Source organism: Castor canadensis, chromosome 7, assembly GCF_047511655.1.
Source record: "Castor canadensis chromosome 7, mCasCan1.hap1v2, whole genome shotgun sequence".
In the NCBI taxonomy this organism is placed as follows: Eukaryota; Metazoa; Chordata; class Mammalia; order Rodentia; family Castoridae; genus Castor; species Castor canadensis.
The window spans coordinates 15378765-15398395 of NC_133392.1; the positions used below are offsets into that span (position 1 = coordinate 15378765).

General features: G+C 34.9%; 1 protein-coding gene and 1 non-coding gene across 2 annotated transcripts in view; both read right to left on the reverse strand.

The window, feature by feature from the left end:
- Atrnl1 (attractin like 1) overlaps positions 1-19631 on the reverse strand; it is a 744833-nt gene that overhangs the window by 150040 nt on the left and 575162 nt on the right. The window lies entirely within an intron of this gene.
- On the reverse strand, positions 3806-3878 carry Trnav-aac (transfer RNA valine (anticodon AAC)). The gene has a single exon. It is a non-coding gene; the product is annotated as a tRNA-Val (tRNA).

Consider the following 19631-nt stretch of genomic DNA (forward strand, 5'->3'; position numbering starts at 1 on the left):
GTTGTCAAAGAATATATTTTTTGAAGGTAGAAGATGTTTTATGAATGGCTGAATAAAATTAACTAAGGGAGAAAAATATATACTTAAAAATGTGTTTTAATTATGTTTTCTATAAAGAGACACACCTCATTTTTACCAATACCTATTAATGTAATTTGTCTTGTCAAGATTTTGTGTAGTTTTAAAAAATATTTAGACATCTATCTGTTATTTAGTACCATTTTAAAACTGCTGCTAAGTTGATGTTGTATGATGACTTTTGTTATGAAAAATTTAAAAACAGGTCAAAATAATCCCACAGAGACACTTCAAGAAAATATTCCAACAGTGTGCCAGAATTGCCACTGTGGTGGAAATTTGTCTAGGGATTCTCCTTTTGCAGAGGAAGACATGCTGCTTGGTTCTCTGGCATACTCCTTTTATATGAAGCTCAAATTAAACAATTACAGTAATCTGTCAAATGCTAGGATAGATTAAGTCAAAGTAGGGAAAGGCACCTACTCTGGACTTGAAGAAAAAACTCTTATAGGAATGTAATTTTTACTGAGATCTGGAAGGTGAGTAAAAATTAGTTAAGTGTGGTTAAGAAATAGGATAGCACTAAAAATGCCTTAAGTAGGCAGAGAGAATGGCTCGTGGAAATATCAGGAGGCTATGTAAATGCAGCTTGTGGGAGGAATTAGATAAGCTTATAATGGTCATGTATATAGTGGAAAAGAGAAATGCAGAGGTGTATGTATGAGACAGGACCCTGAAAAGCAAGTATTAATATTATAGATTTTAACTCAACCATTTTGATCATTACATTAAGAGTAAATGGTTTAAATATATGAATGAAAAGGTAGAGATTATCATATTGGATAAAATTCAAGAGATAATTATGGCTCTATGAAAGAAATCTACTTTAAATATAAATTTACTGATACATTAAAAAGGATGAAAAAGAAATCCCACACAAATACTAATTAAAAGAAAACTAGAATGATGGATTATAGCATTATGAATGTATTTGTTGAACTTTACACTAAAAAATAGTTAAGATGATAAATTTTAGGTTACGTGTATTTTATAACAATAAAATAAATTGTATACATAAGAGGCATACATGAACATGGAAACAGTGAATTTTTCTTGACAGTAAGCTTATGGGTGATTTATCTTCTTATTTTTGATCATCTGCTTTTCTCTGTCTTTATATATTATTAATGCTGTATAGGTGTTATTTGTATAATGAAAAATAAATTAAAAAGTAAAAATTAAAATAAAAAATAAAGCTGGAGTGGCTATACAAATAGAAGCAACATTAGGCTTCAGATCAATGGATATTAGTAGCAAAAGAGAATAACATTATATAAGATTAAAGAAGTCAATTTGTCAAGAAGATACAGCAATCTTAAATATGTATATGTTTAATAATAGAGCTGCAGATTTTATGAAGCAAAACCTGGTAGAATTTAAAGAAGAAATAGACAACACTGCAGTCATAGTTGGAGATTATAGCACTTCTTTCTTAGTAAGAATCAATAAGAATATAGAACTACAGATATAAGACACTTGAGTAACAATAATAAAATTTACTTAATTGACAATTCTAGAACTCCACTTGAAAGCAGAATATCCATTTGATTCAAGTATATGTGGATCATTCACCAGTAAAGACTAATATTCTTAGCCATAAAAACACCAACAAATTTAAAAGAACGGAAGTCATATAAGAATATTGTCTTGCTGCAACAGAAATAAGCTCTAAATAAATAAAAAGATATCTGAAAAATCATGACTTAGAAATTTAGCAATATACTTCTTAATGACTCAAAAATTAAGGAAGAATTCATAAGTAAAATTAGAAAAAATTTTGAATTCAATAAAAATACCTCAAATAAAAATTTGTGCAACATAGATAAAGGATTTCAGAGTGAAATCTATAGCATCAAATGCATATAGTAAGTAAGAAGAAAGTTCTTGAATCAATGACCAAGTTTCCCTCTTAAGACAATGACAAATAAATAGTAAGTTAAAGCCAAACAGAGAGGAGAAAACAATAAAGATACAAAATTAATGGCATATAAAATTTAAAAAGAGAAAAATCCATAAAACCAAGATGTATTTCTTAGAAATGTTAATAAAATTGATAAACCTTTGGCCTTATTGATTGAGAGAGAAGACACAGCAGGAATGAAAAAGAAGACATCAGTATAGATCCTACCTACATTAAAAACAATTTTACAAATAAAATTTAACATGCATATTAATAATTAATTTTAATAATTAAAAGATAGTAAAAGAATGGCAATAATTTTGAGAACTTAAAAGTGATGCATTCCTGGAAAATCTTGAACTACCAAAACTCACTCAAGAAGAACTACATAATCTGAACGATTAAAGAAACAAAATTTGTCAAAAAGATTACAATACACATATGAACATATAGTAAGTACATGTATAATAAAACACCTATGGTGGTGAAACCACCAATAATAACAAAGTATTCATGTTTTTATTCATATTAAAGTTCTTAAAAATTTTATTACTACATGGGCTCTTAGTTTCTTATGGGAACTGCCAAAATTATCCTGGCTAAAGATCAATATGTCATGTAAGTTCTTTTCTGAGAAAAAACAAAACAACACAAAAACAAAGAATTTGTGGTTTAAACTATTTTGCCAAAAACCCAAGGACCAGAGCGCATTACTAGGCAATTTCTAGCCTTTGGCAACGGGGTAATAGAAGGAAAGCACAACAGGCTCATTCATTTTCTGAAGCTAATGAAAGGATGCTCAACATCAGTAGTCATCATGGAAATGCAAAACTGAACCACTACAAGATACCCAATCGAATGGCCAAAATTTAAAAGTCTGACTATTCCAAGTGCTGAAGGGAAGTGGAGCGACCAAAACTTTTATTTATTTCTGGTGGGAGTGCACAGTGGTGTGACCCCTTTGAGAACTATTTGGCAGTTTCCTATAAAGTTCAACACATACTTAGCATATGATCTAGCAATACTACTCCTAGATAGACAGCCAAGTGAAAGGAAGATGTTTCCACAAAACAGTCTGTATGCAAAGGTCCATAGCAGCTTTATTCATAGCAGCTCCAAGCTGGAAGCAAGGTGGAAAGAAGCCTGTGGGATGGCCACGCTAAGGACATTCTGCTTCATAAAAACAAACAACAAAGATCTACGTAAAAACAAAAAGAAAACAATTTCCTTCCCAGCACTGGCTTAAGTTCAACATGAAAAGAGAGATCATTTGTAAGATGTTATCAATGTCATTTCCAACATGGAACATGACAAATTAGCAACATTTTCCAAATGATGTCTTTCTCAGTGGAGTTCACTTAAACTAGAGTTAGGAAGGGGAAAATACATAAATTTGGTAAAAATGTATTTAAGTAAGTTTATTAATTTTTTTCAGTCACCTCATATTTTTAATAACAGCTGAGTAATTCATGCAGCAAAGATGAATGTAAAATAGAATGCCGGCTCAAAACTAGGGTGCCAGTAAATGTAAAAGAAAACTTTAATTAACTTGGGAAATTAAAAATGACTTTTATAAGGCAATGCTAGTAACAAGGCATGTTCAGATGAACACTAAGCACATAACAAGAAAGGTCAAGAAGCTATTCCAGTGTGTCACGGACTAGGCAGCATTTACATGCAGTTTCAAAGAAAGCCAAGTAAAAATATATTAATGCAATTGACTAGATAAACAATACAGTCAAAGCAGTATGGGCCTTAATTCTATATTTTAATGTGTCTTTGTTTTTGTTTGGTCGGGTTTTTTTTCCTTGGGCAGGGTGTTTGTTTTGGTGGTACTGGGGTTTGAACCCAGGGCTTCATGCTTGTTAGGCAGGCACTCTACCACTTGAGCCACACCTCCAGCTATTCTTTCTTTAAATTGAAACACATATCAATTGCTTAAATTAGCATAAGCATAGCATAACTATGAAAGTCAAGTTACCCTTATCACTTGCACCCACTGTGGTCACAGGTAAACTGCTTACCAAGCAGGGCAAGTGATAGTCAGGAAGACAAAGAAAACAGTATATTTAAAAAGCAGTATTTTTAAAACTTAAGTTTCTCATCTGAAGATTTGACTTTGGTGGTTATAGAAAGAGATAGTTACCTTTAGAGATGATTTTAATACTGAAGAAAAAAAAAAACAGTGTCCAGTGCAGTCATACCTATGTAGCACTTCCTATGTCCCATGTGCTATGCACATTAACTCATTAATCCTCACACCAGTCCAGTGAGTTAGACTATGATAATCTATATTTTAAACATAAAAAGACACAGAAAGTTAAGTAAAGTCCCATTGTTAGTAATGACATGAATTCAAATTCAGGCTGTCTGTTTTCTAGATTCTACCTTCTCAACCATTAAACTTCACTGCCTATAAAAATTTAATTTTAACCAATAAATTAATACAGTGTGTAATATTTTAAAGCTGACCACTTATAGATAGCCTTGTTTGTCAAATTTGCCTGAAAAATTGAGGAACTTTATAGAATTTTAAAAAGAAAAGCTATGTAGTTTAATTTAATCTGAGGAATTTTAGTGACTTGCAACTCTAGTATGTATTTATTCTTGCCAGCTACCCCTCTTTCATTCTATTAATTTCCTACAGGAAATTGCCAGCTAATAGAAAAAGCAGCACTGGAACTGCCTTGCATCCTATAGTTATTAATTAAAGCAAAGTCTGGTTCAGTAACTCAGGATACTAAAAATATAGAGTTAAACAAAGCTGACTGCCTCTTGAAATGAAATTTCAACTTCAATAGTCTGTCTAAAAACTTTATGCATTAAAAATCCACATCTTCCCTTAAAGAAATTCTCTGCAAAATATTTAGTGAATAAAGCAACTCAATACCTGACTGTTCCTCACTAATACTTTAGAAGTGAAAGGAATCCAAAAAGCACCAAAATAATTACTGAAGTTTAAGTAAGTTCCTTTTAAGAGCAGTTAGTCACATCCTTCTACTATATTCCTATCTTCAGGTTATCACCCAAATCAGTAAAGCAAGAAGCTGCATAAACTATCTTATTAATTTTATATAATGGTTAGTAAACTTTAAAATACTGTCTATGAAACTTTTAAATGTTTCTGATGGCTTTAGATCACACTGGATAATTTATCGTTTTATGTGGCATAAGTGTTAGGTAAGTGAATATCATGCTGAGAAAATGCACATAGTCTCTGAATAGGAAAATCCATTCCATTGTAGTGTTTTCTTACATGATACAAGGTTATTATTAGGATGAATTTTAGAACCTAGTTCCATAAAAGTCCCTGACAACCATGCTGGATCTGTCTTTAAGCCATACAGGCTGCTGCATTGATTTGTATAACACCCCTCCCCAGGACCCTGTCAAGCTAAAGCTGCATTTTGGGTCTGTCATATTACAAACTGGCTGATGCTTTCTCACTAAACTCTTAGCATAACAGAGTCAAGGGGGTGATGCAGGAGTGGAATGAAACAGATGGAAAGAAATATTGACTGGTAAAGGCTTGACCTAATACAGCTAAAACATGAGTGGGAGGCAGTTCTAATGGACCTCACATTGAGGCATTTGTGAAAACTTGCTTTAGGGAATTATAAATGGTGAACGCAGAGAATAGAATTGTTGAAGTGGACAACTCCAAGACTTAGAGGAAAGAATTGTGGCACTGTTAAAACATGCAGCATTTTTATTTTTTGGCAGTTTTGGGGTTTGAACAAGACCTCCTGCTTGCTAGGCTGGAGCTCTCTTTCACCCTCAAACAATATCCCCATTGTTTATGCTTTTAGTTGTTTTTTAGGTAGGGTCTTGCAGACTGCCAGGGGCTAGCCTCAGACCTCAATCCTCCTACCTATGCCTCCCACTTAGCTAGGATCATAGGTTCACAGCTTGGCTTATTGATTGAGATGGGGGGTCTCACAAACATTTTGCAGAGGCTGGCCTCAAACCACTATCCTCCCAAACTCAGCCTCCTGAGTAGCTGGGATTACAGGTCACTGCACCCGGTCCTTGCAGCATCTTAAAACCAACATAATTTACTTTAACTGTGAGAGTGAAGCATCCAAGGACAACCTCGGGGTGAGCTCGTTGGGGGTTGGCAAAGCTTCCTATAGTACAGGGAATAGGATGGACTAATAGGATTGTCTATAAGGCTACACTGGATTGTTGGGATGAATAGCAAAGGTACATCTTTTAAAAATTATTTTTATTAGTGCATATTACTTGTACAAAATAATGAATTTCATTGAGACATTTTCACATGTCTATGATGTACTTTGGTCACCCTCTCTTAAGAAGCATCTTATTCTGCCATTAGTAGGAAGCTAGGGAATGTCTGGTGATGGAACATGTACTCCTTAAAAATACTTACTGAATTTTGGCATATTTTCCTAGAAGACATACTTCATTGAAATCCATCTTTTCCATTCGAACACACAGGTAACAAACACATGCACAATTTGCAAATTATTCTCTACACTTAACCTATACATTTGATAGACTAACCTCTGAATTAACCTACAGTTAGACTTTCTTTAAAACAAATGAAGACACATTCTCAAGAAGTTGCAGAGAATTAATTCTTTGCATGTTAAATAAGATTTTCAAGCTGACTTCCTTATAATGTTAATATATTTCCCAATATATACTGGGGGAGGCGTGGGGGAGGAGTGAACCTTCCCCTTCTATATCAAATATCAACCTACTCAAAAGATCTGGCTTTCATTTTAAGGTTATTTGTGCCTTTGTTGTTGTGTTATATATGTGTCTCAGTCCATTTAGGCTATAACAAATCACAGAGTAGCTTAAACAACAACAAATATTTATTTCTCACAGCTGTGGAAGCTAAATCCAAGATCAAGGCATGAGCACTGGCAGATCTGGGGCCTGGTGAGGTTAATCTTCCCGATTTGCAGATGACTGCCTGCTCATTACACTGTGATATGATGGCTTTCTAGTAAGGCAACTAATCCCCTTCATGAGGGCTCCCTCGTAGCCTAATCACTTCTCAGAGTCCCCAACTCCTAATATAATCATATTGAGGGTTAAGATCTGAACATATAAACTGTATGGGCATAGAAACATTCAGGCCACAATAATAGAGATTCAGATATTTTGTGTTCAAGTATTTTTGTTTTGTGGAGATGTTAGTCAAATGGACAAACTAGACAAGAAATTAAAAAGATAGTGCATCAAAGTAGGTAACAGTCCTAGTTAGGACATGGTAGACAAATTTGGATTTAAGTTTCATGCTTTCTCCTTTCTCTGTGTCTTGGACCAATTATTTGAGCTCTCCAACTTCAGTTGCAATCCTCTTGTTAATGATAAGAATGGTTCCCATAAGAATTAAGACAATTATGTGACTTTCTTACCAGTGCCTGGCACATTGTAAAAACTGATCAGATGTCAGCTGCATGAGCCTAATGCATCCACTTAAACACAAAAAAGTGTTTCCTCATTTACAGACACCTCTCATGGTCTTTATCATTACTGGCAAGGCCATAACCCTGCACACCAAGGAGATCTTCATAATTGCAGAAGAAACACAAGACAGAAAACTGGTGTAGGTGAATATGGGCAAAGCATACCTGCTCAGGTATATTTTTCATTCAGAAAAATATATACTTTTGAAATTATGGTCCATGTTTCCTAAAGAAAAAAAGAGGGGATTATCTCTACTAAGAATTTCATTAGAATTCAATCTATACAAAAACTATGCTTACTCAGAAAGATATACAAAATCCTATTTGTTTAAAATATTAAAAAACACTAAGACAAAAATTACATCAAGATGCCACCATATTTCTTATGGGAAATGTATATTAGGAGAAACTAAGAATAGAATGTGATTCAGTTTCTTTTCATTAACAGTTTACCTCTTGATGTTTTATTTACAAGGTCACATAAAGTCATAAATGTAGTCTATGTAAAATGTAGTCCTTTTTCATATTTCAATGATGGGTTAATTTACCTCTTTCTTTCATGACTGCTGGTAGATTTGTGTCACTGCAATATATTATATCCTTCAGGAAAAAAATGATGCATCATTTAAAAATATTAACATATAAATTTTATTGTATGAGAATTAGGACCAAAGTAATCCTGCCAAATTAATTTAGGTAAGTATACTAGATAAATAAATCAGCACCCTTTTACTTCTAAAAGCACTCCAAGCAATTTCAAGTCATTAAAGATACTTTTAGCTAAAACATTTTGCCTTTTACTATGGTCTTAATGGCTGTATGACAGCATCTTTTTTTTTTTTTTTACCATGGCTTTTATGATGTCCTGTCGGCAGCAGCAGTTCAGAAAACTACAAAGAAAATGAAAATCAGGAGTAATTTTTGAACAAGCCTTCTAAAATTGTTAAATCAAAAATGACATAAATGTTGTAAGCTCTTGTAAATTCTAATTTTATACTTTTTTTTTTGACAAACATTCAATAGGAGACGAATCCTTCCTAAAAGGACACATAAAACTCATAGCAAATTGCAAAGGAGTAAGGAGTCCCTGAACAGTGTTCCAGGAAAGTTTTCCCATTTATCTGATTTGCTGATTTATGAACTAGCCTTATAGTCTTGTGACTTAATTTCTCTTAAGTCTACAAACGTCTCATATAGATGAATGTCATTATGTTTCATATCTATTTAGATTAAAAGCCAAGTCCCACAAGGGAAGAGACAGTCAATTATTTTCATTTTATGCTGTTATTATGAAATATTGCTGTTTTAAAATGTGCTTCTGGAGAATGAGAATTGTTCAACAACATATTTTAAAGTGAATTTCAGGTGTCTGAATGCCAGAGAGAAAATAATGTAATCTGAAAATATAACTTCAAATGGATTGTATTTATAATGATTTTGTGATTTTTTCCACTAAGTTTTCTCTGACAAAAAATGATTAATTCTTTTTTCCATTTTTGTGATTACTAAGGTTTTGACAGCATACTTTCTATTAAAAAAAATGATGAATTTACAGATACTATAAGATAAAGCTGAGAAGCTTCTACTTTCCGGGCAGAATCAGACCTTTAATTTCATAAGCTTGAGAGGAAATGGCTTCCATGTGGAGTGGTAGCTCTCCCAAATATTAACGAAATCAGCATTTTGTAGCCTAGTGATAAGACAAAATGAGTTTGTTGTTTACCATCTCAAGGGAGGCAACTTCTTGGACACAGTCCTAGTAATCTCTGGAAAGAAGAAGGGCAGAAGAAGAAGATGGAATATTTAAGAGGATTTAGGAAGACAGGAGAATTTTTGGTTTAAGTCAGGTCTTTCAATGGGGGAGGAATTGATTGGGATTGGTTAACGTACAGGAAGTGTGGTTTGAAAAGTGAATCTTGGAGAGTAAATAGTTATATGATGCTAACTATTGAATTGTTTAATATTTCTTTAAATAGATTTTTAAAAAGTTCCTGGACAAAACAAAGAAGTTATTTGTAGTTTTTCTTTCTGGGCAAGAGCTTCTTGGCACAGTAATGTCATGTTGATGAAGACAGTAGAACACTAGAGTCATGTTAATGAAGACAGCTAAAAAATAAAGTCACGTTCATGTAGATGTGAAGCTGTGTGGGCGTAGGTCATTTTGGTTCTTAACCGATATAATCCAAGAACAATGTCCCTATCCACAAATTAAATAACTGCGAATTTAGAAACGTGAACAATGGTTAACTACATAATTTGCATTTCAAATATAATAAAACTCTAATATCTTTATTGCAAGTAAAGGGCAGGATGGTTTATTAAATACAATTAAAAGCAGAACTATTCACTGAAATTTCAGAATCTTCTACATTAAAGTTTTATTTTTCTTCCTCTTATTAAGTTTTCTCTTTCTCTCCTTATTTGTTCCCTCTGTCAAGTTACCTTACCTTAAGGTTTTCCAACAGTCACAAAGACTGTTGTTCCTAGAGTACTCATATTTCCTCAAAGTCAAAACAGTCAAAATAGTTAGACAAGATAGGTCAACTACCTTACTATTAGCAGAGGTCTGGACCACTAGCTAATGAAAAATACAGCAAGAGTGGAAGGGTTTCATTTACCAGAGATAAGAGCCAGTCTGAGACTACAGTTGGCAAGTCTTGACTGAGATGTAGATAATTACCAGAAGGATAAAAACTTCAGTGGAAGATGGGATGTGAACCCTGTCTCTGGAGATAGATCTGATTGAGCAAGAAAGTTTTCACTTGCTTCATTACAGAGAATAAAATTGTCTTTGCCTACTTGCCTGATTTGGCTGCAATACTAAAATGCCAGAGATTGGGCCATTTAAACAACAGATCTTTATTTCTTGCAGTTCTGGAGACTGGAAGTCAGAGATCAGGCTGTCTGCATGGTTGGGTTATGGTGAGGGCTTGCTTTCTGGCTTGTAGATGGTTGCCTTCTGAAGTATCCTCAGAGGAAGGACAGAAATTCCACCATCATGACCTCATCTAAACCTAATTGTTTCCTAAAGACCCCACCTCTTACTACTATCACATTGTGGGGTAAGGCACCAACAGATGAATTTTGGGAAGGGAAAACATTTAGTTCATAATAATACTGGTTGGAGTGTCTGGTGTTGGAAATGAGCAGGGAAGGAACAGAAAGAAAGGAGCAGGTTAGAAGCTTTCCTGGGTGTAGTTAAACCTTCAGGGTTGAAAAAACAGAAATGGTAACCTACATCATTTCCTTTTGCCCTCTGTTCTCTTTCTTTTCCCCATTCTTTTTCTTTACTTTCTCTTTCCTTGAGTTCAACTAGAAGTAGAATGCAATTATGAAAAGTACACGGGTATTAGAGTCAGATAGGACTGAGTTCAAGTCTTAGGTTTGCCACTTAGCTGTATAATCTTGGTCAAGGGACTTTTCTTCTTAGTATCAGATTCTTTTCCAACAAAAGAAAAATGCCAGTACCTATTATTGCCTTATCCGTTACTGTGAGCATTGTAAAACATTGTAAAGTATATACTGGCTGACCTGGTATCTGATCTAGAATAGGATCTTAGAAAATTGTATAATAAAAATCTGCGAAATTCATCTGTGTAAAATGTAGAGTTGTGTTACTATGAAAGTAGGTGGTGACCAAGGTAAGCCTCAGCAGTTAGCCATTTGGGAATTCTGAAAGTAGATTCAAATTCCATCAAGTGGTATGAGATTTGGCGCCACCTGGTGGTAGCCACTCTAGTTTAAAAAATGATGGGGATAATTCTGTACTAGCTAACTTCTTAGACACCTGCAGTGATTCCAGGAATGTCCCAGAGAGGTGATGCACATTTCATTGACTTGATCCAGAAAGAATGTGCTGGGAGAATACTGGGGACCTGCCAGTATCTAAATCCTGAGTTACCTTTACCTGGTATTTTCCTGTCCAGCATCATCCTAGCCTCCAAGATGCCCTCTCTTTCCCAAGGAACTTTGAGAAAAGAGATCGAGTAGAGGACAGGAGCCAGTAGCCAATCATTCTACTTTTAAATTCATGTTATTCTAATTTTCATTATTTCAAAATGAATTATTTCACAATTTACTATTACAATTAATTATATTAAATTCAATAGGTATTTATTGAGTACTATTTAGTGCAAAGCAAAAATGTAAGTATGAGGAATGTAGAGATGATTGAGATAGGATTGCTGACTTAAAGAAAGTTTATTCAGAGGACTCTTCAGGCAAAATTGCCACCATGTACGTTGTCCTTTCTAGTTGGAGAGATCTAATTGTTCCTTCCCTTGGAGCTGAGATGTAAGTTAAAGTGAGTTTCCAAACAGATGAGGCAGAGTGAAGATACTCCACAATAACCAAGGGCACAGGAGATGCAGGCAGACAGGTAGTATTGTGAAATGGAACACAGCCAATTTGGCTGGCATAAAGGGCAGATCTTCTTAGGCCATTTTGGAGACAATGTGTGGTCCTACACATCCATATTGAAAGTCACCCAACTAGTTTTCTGAGTGAGAAGACACAACAGGTTTGTGTGTCCATAACTCCACCAGCAGAAAAGCTGGTAGGCAGGGGGAGAGAGGGCTGGGAATTTAAAACAGGAAGTTAGAAACTCTTGCAATAGATGAAAGAAGGCAGGAATCTCTCCTGGCATAACTAAATTGGGAAAGCATAAGATGGCATAGATTCCAGAAACAAGATTGTGATGTGGGGAAAGGTAGAAAGTGAGGGAGAGAACTCAAAGATGATTCTGAGAAAACTAGACATTGTAACTGAACTATCTGTAGCAGTTACTGAAGAGAAGATGAGTCTGCTCTTCCCTCTGCCTACAACATTCTTGTTTTCAGGATCCAGAAGGCTGCTGGCTCCTTCAGTGCTCTCAGGTCTTGGCTTGAATAGTACCTTTCCTAAATTTGCAACCCTGCAATTGTAATCCCTCTCTGTCCACTATACCAACTACACCAAATCTTGCTTTCCTGCTTTGTTGTTTATTACACAGACACACACAGTTTTTATTGCTCCTTCTGCTATAATGTACATTCCACGATGTAGGAATTTTTTCACCTATTTTGTTCACTCTGGCATCCCAACTGTTGGACCAGAGGAGCAGAAGGGTAGGAAGAGAACCCCTGCTCATGGTGGGCCATGTGTGGGTATACCCCATCCCCCCTTCTCTTGCCTCAGGTGAGCCTCCCGAAGTCTACAAAGATTCACACTTGCCTGTTCTTAGTGCCTGAAGAAGTGTAAAATTACAAGACAAATTAAAAAAATGCCCTACAGGTTAAGAGAGAGACTAGGCAAAAACAAAAGGTGTTATATTTTAGTACTTTTTAATTTAAAAAATTTTAAATTTTTTAATTGTACAATGGAGTTTATTATGATGCTTCCATGCATTTAATGTATTCTGATCATATTCACCACTCTATTATTCTTTCTTATCCTCCCTTTTTATAGTTTTTAATATTTTCTTATTCTATTTTCATGTATGCATATAATGTGTTACAATCATATTCAGCCTCTCACCACCCTCTCCTTTTGCCCTCCACCTTCTGTTGGTCTCCCCCCAACACAAAATAAAAATATAAAAATAAGGACATGGATATTTTAGTACTTCTTTTTTTCTTTTAAAAAATCTTTTTAAAATTTTGCATATAATAGGTCTATGGGGGATACACTGTGACATTACATATGTGCTTACAATATATCCTAATTAGATTCACCCCCTCCATCACTCTCCCTCTTCTCCCCTCCCACCTTTCTTAGAACCAACTCAACAAATTTCATTGTTCTATTTTCATATACAAATACAAAATCCATCCACCATATTTACCCTCCATTACGCTGTCTGTTAACCTTCCCCCCCCTCACTGGCACGCACCCCTGGACAAACCCCATTTTCCTGTCCTTCCTATTTTAAGTGCATATTGATTGTCCTGTGTGTGAAGACAGTGTAACATAACAAACTGTAAACTACTGAACAATAAGGGAGCAGGGCAATAGAGAAAGAGGAAGTAATAGAAGAGGTTAATTTGAGTAGCACTTCCAAAGGCACCCCAAATTTTCCTACTTTTTTCTTTGCTGATACTGGGGTTTGAGCTCAGGGCCTCATGCTTGTTAAGCAAATACTCTATTACTTGAGCCGCCCTCTTTTTATACTTTTTGGACTAGAGGTCCTGCATTTTTATTTTACTTTGAATTCCACAGATTATGTAACTGGCCATGAACTGTTTAACAATTATGTTTGAAGGAATAACAAATTTCCCATGAAGGAAACAAACAAATGTTTGTTTCTGCCAATAATAGGAACTAAAAGTAAAGCTCTATAGTTCAAAATAAATCCTCTATTTTATTACCTGATATAATACTTCATTCTGAACATTGTTTAGTCCTATTTCAATTTATTATATTTTGAAAATAGAGAAAATAAGGTATAATTCTGATCATTTACAATTTTTTTTATATTAAGTGAGAACAAAAGCTGAGCACCTAACATGGCTATTCTTTATGATTTCAAAATAAATCAATAGATTTGGTTCACATGATCAATGTGGTTTATACAAAAGATTCAGTCCCTGGGAAAAAACGAAGTTCATTTTGTTGTATTCCTTTGGAAATACGTCTTCTTTGAAGGACAACTGGCAGATCTGCTTATGATTCACTGTCCTGTCTATTAACGAAGCTCAAAAGATTTTCATGAGATTGCTGATAAGAGCTAATGCCTGGAATTACATAAGTTTGCAGCTTGGCTCAGGTTAATTTAATAAGCATTTATTGCTAGTCTGTTAAGAGATGAGAATAAAAAGATGTAACACAGTGTGGTTTCGGTTCCTTTTCTCGTGAACTTTAGTAGGAGAGAAAGACAAGTCAAGTTAAAATATAATATGAGCTTTCCCGTTTTCCTTTCTTTTTTTATTTCTCTTCCCTTTCCTTTCTGAGCTATTTAGTCCTAAAGCAGCCATTAGAACATTCAGTGTACAATTTAGCCATTAGTGGGCAGAACAATGTAGGCATCTATACCAGGGAAAAAAGGGAAGTCATAATGTGCATAAATAGGGCAACAGGGTCCTGGTGGGGTAAGAAGGCATGCACACACAGGGGTGAGGAGGTGTCTATGAGGGAGACAGATGTGGCATCAGAACTTGGGGGCAAAGTTGGGAGGGCATCCATATGTGAATGGCCTGGTAAAAAGCTGTCCCAAGTAGGGTGAAGAAGGCACCTCCACAGAGAGCCCTAGCATGTGGCAGAGGAGAAGGAATGGTTCATGTGGGATCCAGAGCAGGAGTAAGGTGAGAAGCATGAACATGCAGTAGATAACTCCAATGGGGAACTAGAGCCCAGGCACCCAGTCATAGTGAGGAGGGTCTAGGTGTGGGAAAGGCCTGACATGTAGCATAAAGGCATTAACTGGGTGAGAGGGACCTGGGTGGGGCAGGAGCCAGCCCAGTCTGGAGTGCTGGAGACAGAGCAGAGTGAGAACGGAACGTGCATGAGGAGGGGAAGTCAGCTGAGGTAGGAGACTGGTTATATAAAAGGTGATTAAAAGAAAAAAAAAAGGAAACTACATTAATGATAATGGGAAGCAGGTTTGTAATATGGTAAAAGAAAGGAGTTATAAATATGAAGAAGAAAAATGAACCCATGATACAGGATTGGACTTATAGCTATTAGCGTAAACTCACGCTTTTCAATATATAGATTGAGAAATAAATGTGCACAGAAATTCAATTCATACAAACATACATATATTTTGTAGCCTGGTCCACTGAGAAGCCTGGGAGCAGTCATACCTCAATAGCAGTGAGCATGCCTATGCCAGATTGTGGCTTCTAAATACCATTCTTCATTAAAGGAAACCATGACTCCTTGGAGAAATGACTGGGGCAGAAAAAGTACAAGACAAGAGGAACTTCACGTATCAAAAAGCAAGGAAGTAGGAGAATGAAACCTTTTAAACTTGTTCTAAAAGGAGGGAGAGGAAAGGAGACAGAACAATAGAGGGGGTAAATCTAACAAATCCAACTAAGATATATTGTAAGCATATATATAGCTGTCACAATATCCAACTATTATATGGTAATAGAAAAATAATAGTAATCTTATACTGGCAGAGGCCACTATGGGAAGGTGACCGGGAAGTAGTGAAGAGGTCTAGTAGAGATGAACCAATGTGGGTTGTAATACACAAGTGCATGGAAGCCATGCTAGGAATCTCTCCTTATAGCTATCCTTATCTCAAAGTAGCAAAAACGCTGTGTTTTTCTTATTATCTCTTATGTTTTCTCTTCAACAAAATTGGAGAAGAGGGCAAAGCAGGTTTTGCCTGGAAGTGCAGGCGTTGGAGGGCAGGGGGCAGGTTGGAGAGGTGGCCCAAACAATGTATACACATATGAATAAATATATAAACAATAAAAAAGAAAAAGAAAGAAAAAAGAAGCAAAGCATATGGATACTTGTTGGAAGGACATAAAAGTCATCTTAAAGGAGTCCTCAGGGCTTGAGTCTGGGACAATTTGAACATCAAAATAATAATGGTAACATTATTACTTAGTGATTGAAATAGGAAACTGTGTCATATAAATAAGTAAAGAATAAACTGAAAGTTTAATAGGGAACAGGAAATTTACATAGCTTCAAAGAACCTCCCATAAAATACTTATTAATCATAAAATAAAAAGTAACTTTATATTAGAATAACTTTATTGGAAAAGCTCTGCAGACACCATCTCACTCAAATGATCGAAGTAGACATCATCAGTAATGAACAAATCAGAGTTGTATACTTGATAAGCTGCAAGAAGAAGCACATAGGCTTACTTCTGCTGCAGTGAATATGGCTGGTGACAATTACATTACCTGAACATAACCATGAGAATGACATGAGAACGACATCAGACATATACACACTGAGGAACATTCCAAAATCCATTAAAAATAATTCCTCAGGAGTGTCAAGCACATGAAAATCAAGGGATGACTAAGAAACTGTTCCAGCCTGATAAAAATAAAACACAGTGGAAATGAAACCAGGGCCTGGTTCTAATGGACTCGTTGGCTACAGTTTTACTATAAATGATTGAGACAATTGGTGAAATCTGACATGGGGTCTGAGAATTAGATGGTGGTGATATATCATTGTTAATTTCTCCATTTCATGGCTACATGGTGGTTATACAGGAAAATGTCCTTACCTTTAGGAAATATGCACTAATCTATCAGAAACCCAAGGGGATCTCAAGTGGCAAATTACTCTCAAATGATATGGGCACAAAAAGTTCTATTTATGTACCTGTGGATTTTCTATAAATTTGTGATTTTTAAAAGAAAATTATAATGTATCACAAGGCTTGAGGGTTTTTTTGCTCATCCAGAGTAGATTAAATGCTAATCCCAAATCTAGCTGGCACAGATTCTTCAGGATTGCTTCATAAGTTATTTGATGTGTACTTGCCTATTGGCCAACACTGGCTAAATGTCAATAATACTCTGATAAATATCATTAAGATATTGTTGTTTTCCATTAACAAATATTTGTTTCCCTGAATAGCTTTACTTAAGCTTCAATTTGCATAATTCATTTACAATTTTGCAACCATAATGACAATCTATACAATTCCCAGTCATGCATCATTTCCACCCTTCCTCATTTTATTTTTAGAGCATATTTTATCTTCTGCTGGTTGAGAATACAGTGGCTCATAAGTATGGTGAGAGTCAATATATATTTGATGGGTGAGTGAACGGACTGCCATCTAACTGGTGATACAGTGCTATAGGACTGAGATCTTTATGGCTGTTTTCCATCAGTTACATTTTAATATCTTCATTGAAAGCAAAGTTGTCCTGAAGAACAAGTTACTAAACTAAATGAAGCTTTCAGTTTCTTGAAAGTCATTTTATAAAACCCATGGTAGTCTTATTATCCTCACTGTGGATGAATAGAATATGTATGATGAACTACTATTATATTTTATTATTGTATTATATTTTGGAAAGTATCAAGTTTAACACAAATACTACTACGGCATACTTGAACTTACAACCTTTGGTGCACTGGCACTGCCACCAATTTTTGTGATGATTTACTAAATAAAATTCTTCAAATACAGGATAACTTCATTAAATACTTGAGCTGAAGACAAATATATAGAAGAAGATATTTCTTCACACACAGCCTTATGACAAAGAAGCAGTAAGGGCATAGGCAGTAATCAGCAAATTGAGTAATTGAGCAGTAATCATCGAATACTTTTTGACACACTGTATTTTAAGTGTTATTGAAGACTGGTATCCAGACCTTCTTTTCATGATCAATTCAGTGCAGAACCCTCAAAAATGGTCAAATCGTTATTTTGTGGTAATGATGAAAAATATTTAAGACTCCATTTAGAGTACCTTCTTAAACTTTTACTATTTATACAGATACAAGCACTTACATAATTGTAGTCCTCCAAATAATACTTATTCCAGGTGCTTGGCAGAAATGAATCTTCAAAGAATTGTATTAATTTGCCACCAAAAATAGGTACAGTCTCTAGAAAGTATGATTTTTTTTCTCAAACTGGATATGATGTGTCAGTTATATTTTCAAGAGTTTTTATAGTTTAAACTTAAATCTATTAAGCAGAGGATATAATAATCTTAGCTATCTTTTAAAAATATACTTTTTGAATAAAGAAAGGCAAAACACTAAAGATAGTAAACAAGAGAACTAAAACAAAAATTACATTTTTCTTATAAAATCTTCAATATTTTTCCTTTATAAAAATGGCTCCTAGAATATGTATAGGTAATCTATTGTTCCACAACTTTTGTTTCTAGTAAAATGCAGCCGATGTAGAGAGAACACCGATAAAATGTTTCAAGGGAAGTTAATTTAGATGTATACAGTTACACTTGCTGCACACTGCTTTATATATAATAGATAAAATGGCAATATTCTCAACAGAAGATTTCAATGCTACACCTAATATATGTTGATAGTGTAGTGATTGCTGAATCTAAGAATTCATTTCAGGGGCCACTGACACAGTGATTGCAGCTATTGTAGAACTCAGATTATAGCTGAATGATACATCTAATTCTAACAACATGAAAAGAAAATGAGTGTGGTTCTCTAGACTGTATAGAGTACAAGAGAAAGATGGACATTGTTCCACTGAAAACTCTATAGATAAGAATAATAGCTAACTTTGAAGGACTCTTACAAATAGGCAAAGGTCCCAATGATGGTAAAGTTTCATTTGCATAACCCCTGATTACTCATTTTGATTGTACATGAAATGACTGGGCACATTATCAAAACAAGATGAGATCATCTGTGAAGCAGTATGCTTGCTGGAATCTTTGTAATAAAACTAAATGGAAGTTGTGGCTTTTCCATGTGATAACCCTAAGCGAAGCAAAGTCCCTCTGGGGATTAGGCCAGAGAACAAAGAGCGTTGGCTATCACCACAATCCTGAGCTTTTCTGCTACTGGAATGGGTGGCGAACATCAGAACTTCTATAACCACTGAAACTTATTTTAGAAATGAAAGAAATGACCTGCTATTTGCCTAATAGTTACTTTGGATCCCAAGGGGTGAATTATTTTCAGCAAAACTGGAATCCTTGGTCAGCTGATCCTGACTAAGTCAAAAGTGAAGATAGCTTTGTTAAGGAAATTGGGGGAAAACCTGAAAAAAAATCTAGTAAGAGTGAATACCAGAGATTGAAGTAAATGCCAACCTAGGAAGAACACGTTGGAAGAGGATTGGAGGTTGGTGGTAAAACAGATAGAGCTAAGATGGCTGGTGAAGGAAGAGGCAAGTTATTGGGCTAGGCATGATTTTGAGGTGCTCTGGAATAGGTCTAGAAATTCATTTGTACAAAGAATGCCAGATATCTTTTCTGCATCTATTGAGGTGATCATTTGACTTCTGTCTTCCTTCTGTTAATATGCTGTATTACAATTAATGATTTGTGAATGTTTAACCATCCCTGCATCCCTGAGGTGAAACTGACTTGATCATGCTGTATTTTTTTTTATATACTGTTGAATTCAGTTTTTCAATATGTTAGTGACTATTTTGGCATCTATGTTCATTAAAGAGATTTGACTATAAAAAAACAACAAAGAATGCCAGATACCATAGTGTGTTGTTTTAAGTATAATGAGTAAACTATGCATTATTATTAGTATATGTATTAGAAATGATAAAACAATAAAGAAATGCAAGGCAATG